This window comes from Macaca thibetana, chromosome 5 (genome assembly GCF_024542745.1).
Source record: "Macaca thibetana thibetana isolate TM-01 chromosome 5, ASM2454274v1, whole genome shotgun sequence".
Lineage (NCBI taxonomy): Eukaryota > Metazoa > Chordata > Mammalia > Primates > Cercopithecidae > Macaca > Macaca thibetana.
The window spans coordinates 10157883-10167129 of record NC_065582.1 but is presented as its reverse complement, the minus strand read 5'-3'; positions in this window follow the sequence as shown (position 1 = coordinate 10167129).

Genomic DNA, 9247 nt, shown 5'->3' with positions numbered 1-9247 from the left:
GTAGGGCTATATGTATTTTTTTCTGGTGTTAAGATTATATTATTTGTTATAGTCTTAGCCCTTCCCTGTTTTTATACCCATTCCCAAATATGGGATGAAAGAGAAATAGAAAGATAAAATAGGAGGTAAAGAGTTTTTTATAATGATAAGTAAGAAAATGATATACCAGTTTGAAATGCAGCATTTCAATCAGTCACTTTCATTGTTATTCTGAATATTCAAATAAAAAAGAATAATCTCAGTGGATTCTTTTGGAAAAACAAATAAATTACAAAATGAGGAATGTGTATTTGCCCATCTGTGCATTTTGCAGCCATAATGACAAATTGTTGATTTGATACCATGGGCATTATTAAAATCAAAGTCCTGCCAATCCAGCTTTCATACATAACAGATTATACTAATTATCTATTGGGGCCAAATTCACACTCTAGCTATTAACTCTTATTTACCTGAATAGAAAAATCAAGTACCCACAATATAAACGCCAGCAATGTCCAAAACAAAAAATAATTGGACTGGAAGATGACATTAACTGCCTAATACATTCTGATATCAGTTTCATTTTCAATTTTTTTAAAAATTGAAAAAAACATTGTACTACTTTGAATAAGGCTTTCTGACACTGAATAGTCCTTCTAGTCTTATTACTCCAAACAAGCCAGTGAGTGACTAAATTTTAAATTTCGACCTCTCCAGCAAATTCTTTCATTTATCTGAGCACCTGTGTTTTCCCTCAATTTCATTTCTATTCTCTCTGGATGAAATAAGGAAAGGGCATAGTGTGTATATCCTCTGGTGGATCAATTAAATTAATGAATTAATGAATATTTATTTAGCAATCATTTACCAAGCGTATATTACGTGTCTGATAATCTGGAGTCTATTCCTCATGAATTTTAATTATATTATTGTTAAGATCAAAATGTTCCCAATCTCTATGCTCTCTAATGTAAGAGATCCATTTTTTTCATGAACCACCCCTATCTAAATACTTAATAAAAGAGCCAGGTGGGTTTTCATTAAGATCCTATTATCCGTTCTCACTGCAGTCCCAGGCTGGACAGTATCACCAAGTTTTCATTCACGAGTGCCCACTGGTGCTGCTGCTATCATCCTGGTGTAGCACAAGGCAAGAGCTTCATCTGGCTCACCCTTTTGGAAAGGGATGGGATTGAGTGCTTCCATTCTTGAGGAACGGAGTGATGGGAGATAAAATTCAAAGTTCACTAAATTAACCGAGCTGTACCAAACATTCTGGCAAAAATTCTTCCCTCCTATCCACACATACACACAGGAACAAACACACACATTTTTCTTCAACCCCACCCAGAGTCCCCCATGAGTTCCCAGATTTATTGAACAAGCTTTCTCTGTGGGATATTTTGGCTTATGCACTTTAACTCATAATGTCACACTCCTATCTGACCTTGATTTTCACTTCTTTACTAAAGCTTTTCTCATTAAAGTCCCTGACTTCCACATCACTAAATCTCACAGGCACTTCACCATGTATACACTCCAGCAGCTGACCTGGTGGTCCGCTCTACTTTTTCTTTCTTAAGACACTATTTTCCTCATTGTTTCATAATACATCATGATCCACGTTTTCCCCCAAATTCTTGTGCTCATTTGTAACCGTCTTCTTTGCCAGGATTTACTCATCTAATTGATCTTAAAGATTAGTTCCCCATGTCTCCGTCTCTTGTCCTCACTCCATCTTTTTTCTTCTCTCTTCCTTTTTTCTCTACTTTTTCATCTGCTAGTTCTAATAGTCCCACCTGTCCACTTTTCTGCTATGAATTTCACAATAATCTATAGACAGACAACTCAAATAGCTATTTCAAACTTCAATTTCCCTGCTGACCTCTAGGCCAGATTATCCAGCTGCTATTGACAGCTGCAATAAGATGCAAACCCTTCAGATAGAGGGAGCATCTTCAAAACTAATGTCACCCTCTCAATTCCTTATATAATATACCTAATATCATTAAATTGTACCACTGTCCTCAAATGTGCTCCAATGTGAAACATGGCAGTCCAATATGCCTCTCTTCCTTTCTTATTTCTCCATTTTCACTGATATTCTCTCTTAAATATCATTCACATCTGTCTTCTGCCTTCAACCTAGCCCAAGACATTGTCTTAAGAAAGTATCTGTGTAGATTTCAATAATATCTTTTACTTTTCTTTATACAGTCCATCTTCTACAATGTAACAAAAATATTATACTTGAAACAAAATCTTGTTATCTTACACTTCTGTCTAAAATCCTACAACAGTTTTCATTGCTTTAGGAGAAAGTGCAACATTTTTAATGAATTTGAACCTTCTTCCTGTTTGTTCTCAGTATATATGCACATTCAACTCCTTTAATTTCTTAAACATTTCTAGATATCGTCTCAACTCCATGTATTGAGATCATCTAAAACCTCTACCTGAAGCAGTCATATTCACCTCCCTCTCCTTCCTTCCCAGCTCAACTTAGATGCCACTTAAGACATGGTTTCTATCCCCGGCAATTTTAAATTGCCATCCCATACATTCATCTAGCACCCATGTACTACAACTCTGGATTTTTTCACTAAATTGTATGTCTCTGCACTTGACTGTTGAGTCACAATAGCAATAATATCTTTTGAGGGAAGAAGGATGCAACTATCTCATTCTATTTTAAGATCTGAGAGAAGATGACCCAATGGATGTCAAGGGCTATATATCTTTTAATACCAAAGTCACTGTCTCCTTGAATATGCATATGCAAAGAGAGTCACTGGTTCTTGATGAATTTTGTTCCCAGCCCTCAAACTACATCCAGAATAAAAGATCATTCTGACCCATATACCTTGGAATCAGGTCTGGATTGATGGTCTATATGTCTTCTTCCTTACAGTGAATTAGATTCAGGAATCATAATTCTTTTCCAATATCCAGACACATGTTGGAGCCATCCAGTCTGTCATGGTTTTGTGCACTCTTGAATTTCGTTTGTGGTCAGGCTTTTTGTCTTTTTCTTTTGCAGGATTCACCTCAGTACTTGTGTAAGTAAGAAGGAAAATTAATTGCCTGAAAGAAAGTTATTGATAAATTAATTTTCATCAAGTTTCCAGCTCCTGCCCAGCAGGGTTATACTATTATGGACAAATTTCTGGCAATATGCCAGGAGCTGAATTTATACAGATGAAAAGACATGATATCTGCCATGAGGAAGTATGAGAGAGCATTTTATATGTCCATTTTTGTAGGTTACTGTAGCAAATTATTCAATGAAATATTAATCTAGGTTTTTCTGGGAAGATATCTCATAGATGTGATTGAAGTCCTTTGTGAATTAACTCTAGGTATGGGAGACTATACTAGATAATCTGGGTGAGTCTGGTTTGATCGGTTGAAAGACCTTTCCAGAGCTAAGACTTTCCAGAAGTAGGAGAAATTCTGCCTGTGGACAACAGCTTCAGCTTACGCCAAGAGCTTCAGCCTGCCTTTCCTGACAGCCTGCCTGATGGGCTTCAGTTTGTCTAGCTAGCCTCCATAATCATGCAATCCAATGCCTTGCAATAAATTTCTTAGTACACATTTTACATTAGTTCTGTTTCTCTGGTTGAATACTGACACAAGAAGGAGGAAGAACCTAGCAAACAAAGAATGACCCCAGGTAACAGCACCATGATGATACAGAGAGGAAAGTCATGATATCTATCCATGGGGAGGGATGGGAGCTCAAAATATACTACAGAGAAGTTGCAAGTTGCATTCGTTCCTGAAGGATTAATCATAAATTATGGCCTAATCATAAGCCAGGGTAAGGACAGCCAAAAGCAGTGGGGGAAAAGAAAACACATGAGGAAAGTAATGGAGGCATGGAACCCACGGCAGATTTTACGAAAAGCAAGTCGTTGCTGTACGTGTATGGTAAAAGGACAGCGTAGAAGGGATAAAGTGATAAATAAGAAATCTAGAAACAGTTAGGATATAGATCATGAAATTTATTTAATGCCATGTTTAAATGTTCTGAAAATGTTTGAGCAACAATGAAAGATATAGAGCTGTGTTCAAATACAATCAAAATTTTGTGTTAGAAAAAGCTACTTTTTCTGCTATGTGCGTGATGAACTAGAATGGAGCATATTTGAAGACATATGATAAACAAGAGTCAAATTCAATGGCAAATGTGAGGAATGTGGAAAACCTGAGGCAGGGGAGTGCTGCTGTGAGTAGAAATAAAGGGACTAATTATAGATATACCCAAGAGCATGTAGTTACCAATTGAATAGAGGGAGTAAGGGGATTTTTCAAGTCTAGAACGGCACTCCATTAATAACTATACCAGAAGACCCAGTAGCAGTAATGAAGATACCCAGGTCAGAAAGGGAAATGGAAAATCTGAGAACAGAAGAAATGTAAAATGATTTCAGCGTTATATATCTTGGGCCTGAGACGCACGTAACTAATGAATATACCGGTTTGTACCTCAAGAGAGGCTGTTAGTGTTTCATTCAGCTATGAATAGCAGAAAACTTTCACTTGAATTACTTAAACAGATAAAAGGCTTATGTTGTCAGATTATACACAGTTGAGGTTGGCAGTTCAATGTTAATAGGGTGTCCAGTATTGCTCCCGAGAACCCAAACTTCTTCCATCTTCCTTCAAACTAGCTGGATGTGTAGAGTATTTTTCCCCAGAATCTTTGGGGAGGTGTGTGTGTGTCTGTGTGTGTGTGTAGAAGAACTCCTTCCTCAGGCATTTCTAACTATAAATCATTATCAAAAATCCTGCCGAAAATTCCATCTCTAGCTACAAGAAAGACTGTGATATTGACTATTTTGGCTTCCCAGTGTGTACATTTTTAAAAAAAGACAAAGAAAATGTGACTGAGTGGTGTGGGGTCTGAGTGAGCAAACCATTCGTATCTTCCACATAGGTCATTTTTAGAAAGGTAGGACTGGGTAGTATAAAACATATTGGTAGCAAATAAACTTTGGTGATTAGGAAATGAGAAGAAAAGCACAGGAGTTAAAATAATATATTGTGCAATGGATAAGGACAACACAAAGTAGAACTGAAGGAAACTACCCAAAATCTAGAAAGAGAATTAGAATAGGGAGATGTCACATAAGCAGAAACAAAAATGATCTCAAAAAGGAATGTACAGGAAATTCAGATTAAAAAATGATGAAACATGAACATCCTATTTGTTGATTAAGGGTTGGTTTAAGACTTTGTCAAATCAGTTTTATTGGAGTATTTTTAGTGTGATGTTTAAAGTGAGTAGTACAGTCACTGTTCTGGGCATGGAGAATGCAATAGTGAAGAAGACAGATATGGTTCCTGCCTGATCCCATAAACTGCATATAAAAGTGGAACAACAGATACACATATTTTTTAAAAAGAATTGATGAAGGTAATAAAGGCAGTGAATGGATTAAATGAACAAGAAACCAAGAAAATTATAGAAGGGTACAAAATCAAGGTCAGGTTCTCACAGATCTCCTAGGTGAAACCTAAATATAAAAGAACTAAAAACATAAAATATGGGGGAGAGGAAAGGATCTTTTTGCTGAGTAAATGGTAATTTGAAAAAGAACCTCAATAGCAAAGGCAATTCTAAGCAAATATAATTAAGCTGGAGGCATCATGCTACTGGACTTCAAACTATACTACAAGGCTACAGTAACCAACATGGTATGGCACTGGTACAAAAAGAGACAAATAGACCAATAGAACAGAATAGAGGGCCCAGAAATAAGACCATACACCTACAACTATCTGCTCCTTGACAAAGCTGACAAAAACAAGCAATGGGGAAAGGACTCCCTATTCAATAAATGGTGCTGGGATAACTGGCTAGCAATACGCAGAAAATTGAAACTGGATAAATGCCTTCCTTACACCGTATACAAAAATTAGCTCAAGATGGATTAAAGACTTAAATGAAAAACCCCAAATTATAAAATTCCTAGAAGACAACTTAGGCAATACCATTTTGGACATAGGAACTGACAAAGATTTCATGATAAAGATGCGAAAAGCAGTTACAACAAAAGTGAAAACAGACGAATGGGAGCTAATTAAAGAGCTTCTGCCCAGCAAAAGAAAGTATCAACAGGGAAAACAGACAACCTACAGGATGGGAGAAAATATTTGCAAACTACATATCTGACAAAGTTCTAATATCCAGCATCTATAAGCAACTTAAACAAATTTACAATAAAAAATGCCATTAAGAAATGGGCAAATGACATGAAGAGACACTTTTCGAAAGAAGACATACATGCAGCCAACAAGCATATGAAAAACGTTTAAAATCACTGATCATTAGAGAAATGCAAATTAAAATCAATAAGATAGTATCTCGCAGCAGTCACAATGGTTGTTATTAAAAAGTCAAAAAACAACAAATTCTGGTGAGGTTGCAGAGAAAAACAAATGCTTCTACACTGCTGGTGGGAGCGTAAATTAGTTTAACCATTGTGGAAAACAACGGTTATTCCTCAAAGAAGAATTCCTCTCGTGATTCCTCAAAGAGCTAAACACAGAACTCAGCAATCCCATTACTGGGTATATACCCAAAGGAATTTAATCATTCTATCATGAAGAACGTACATGCGTAAGTACGTTCATGGCAGTACTATTCACAATAGCAAAGACATGGAATCAACCAAAATTCCCATCAATGTAGACTGCATAAGGAAAATGTGGTACATATACACCATGGAATACAATGTAGCCATAAAAAAGAATGAGATCATGCCCTTTGCAGGGACACAGATTGAGCTGGAGGCAAACATCCTTAGCAAACTATCACAGGAACAGAAAACCAAATACCACATGTTCTCCTTTATCAGCGGGAGCTAATGGGTGAGAACACAGGAACACACAGAGGGGAACAACAGGCACTGGGGACTCGCAGAGGGTGGAGACTGGGAGGAGTGAGAGGATCAGGAAAATATAACGAGTGGGTATTAGGCTTAATACCTGGGTGATGAACTATTCTGTACAACAAAACCCCATGACACAAGTTTACATGTATAAGAAACCTGCACATGTACTCCTGAACTTCAAATAAAAGTTTTAACGATTTTCCCTAAGTTAGAAAGAGCCTGACATGCTTGAGAACCTGAAGGTAGCGCAACGTGACTGGGGCATTGGACTATACCATGCTGAAATTATTTTTCCAGTTAAACTGTTTAATTATACAGGGTGGGAAGAATGACATCTATGTAGTTTCCAAGAAAACATGGATTAAGGAAATGACCTTTCACTTGGTATGAAACTCATTTGTTGTGTATTTGTACTTGGATGGCTTCAGTTGAGCCTGGCGTTTTGTTGCCTCCATGTATATATGTATATGTCTAAGACTGGAGATGAGTGAAGCTCCATCTTCAATATACATCTTGAGTTGTATATTAGCTTTTTTTTTTTACAATGATTTGTGTATTAGCATTTTTTACAATGTAACCATCTGAAATACTTTTCCAGAGAAGTGTCTCTTCCTGTAGTTATTCCTGGTATTTTGTGGATTTATATGCATGTAAATGTATCTGAAACATCAAAGGGACAAGAAAATGATCTTTGCTATGAGTCACAGAGTCAGAACAGTAAAAGCCCACAGATCAGGAACTATTCAGAAGACACAGGAGCATAATTGATGGGACTGGTGATCTTTTTATAATTAAAAAACATTTAGAACCAGAAAAAAGTCATGGAACTAAATGTCAGGTGTCACACTGTGAGAATGTTATTATTAGTTAGTACATTTCACTACTTTTTTTTAAAGTAGGGATTCAAACTTACTTATTTCATTTTATTTTATTTTATTTTTCAGGGGTACATGTGCAGGTTTGTTATATAGGTAAACTTGTGTCATGGGGTTTTGTTGTACAGATTATTTCATCATCTAGGTATTAAACCCAATACCCATTTGTTATTTTTCTTCATCTTCCTCCTCTCATTGGAGGCCTTTATCCTCCAATAGGCCCCAGTGTCTGTTGTTTCCCTCCATGTGTCCGTTCCTTTGTCCTGGATGGTATTTTCTAGATTTTCTTCCAGGGTTTTTATAGTTTTGGGTTTTACATTTAAGTCTTTAATACATCCTGAGTTAATTTTTGTATATGATGTGAGGAAAGGGTCCAGTTTTAATCTTCTGCATATGGCTCCATGCTGAATGAATTAGGTCATGAAAAAGAGTTTGGATTTTATCCCACTTGAAATGTAACGTTTACTTTATTTTTTAATTGACAAATAATATTCATACATATTATTGGGGTATATAGTGATGCTTTGACATGTATAATATTTTATTAGTCCACTTACATTGCTATAAAGGAATCCCTGAGGCTCAGTAATTTATAAAGAAAAGAAGTTTAGGGGACAGGTGCGGTGGATCATGCCTGTAATCCCAGCACTTTGGGAGGCCAAGGCATGCAGATCACCTGAGGTCAGGAGTTCAACACCGGCCTGGCCGACGTAGTGAAACCCCGTCTCTACTAAAAATATAAAAATTAGCTGAGTGTAGTGGTGGTCACCACACTTGGGAGGCTACTTAGGAGGCTAAGGCAGGAGAATCCCTTGAACCCAGGAGGCGGAGGTTGCAGTGAGCTGAGATTACACCATTGCACTCTAGCCTGGGCAACAGAGAGAGATTCCATCTCAAAAAAAAAAAACAACAAAAAGGTTTATTTGGCTCATGGCTCACAGGCTGCACAAAAAGCATGGTGCCAGGATCTGCCTCTTGGGAGGGCCTCAGGAACCTTTTCTCATGGCAGAGGGCAAAGGGTGAGCAGGCATGTCACACGGTGAGCAAGAGAGCAAGACAGAGAGGCGAAGGAGGTCACAGGCATTTTAACAACCAGACCTTGTGTGAACTAATAGAGGGATAATTCATTCAGTACCTCCAGTCTTATGGTCACAAATGAATGTAATAGAGGAAGTGCCCGGGAAATATAGGTTTTCTGTTTATTCTGAGGAGAATGAAAACTTTTGGTGAACACATAATATTATTTCTGCCACCAGAGATATTTTGGAGATAGAATTAATGGGAATATTTGATGAGTTGTACATGTGTGTGTGTTGCTGAGTTTTATTTAAAAAAAAAAAAACAACAGCTGGGAAACCTTGAGGTAAAATAAGTATTAAGTAAAACCGAAGGCATTTTCTGGGTTGTTAAAATATTGGCAGCTTAATGTTTCAACATCTCCATGAGTTGGCATAGGAATACTTGAATGAGTCTATTCACTGGCACAGGAAA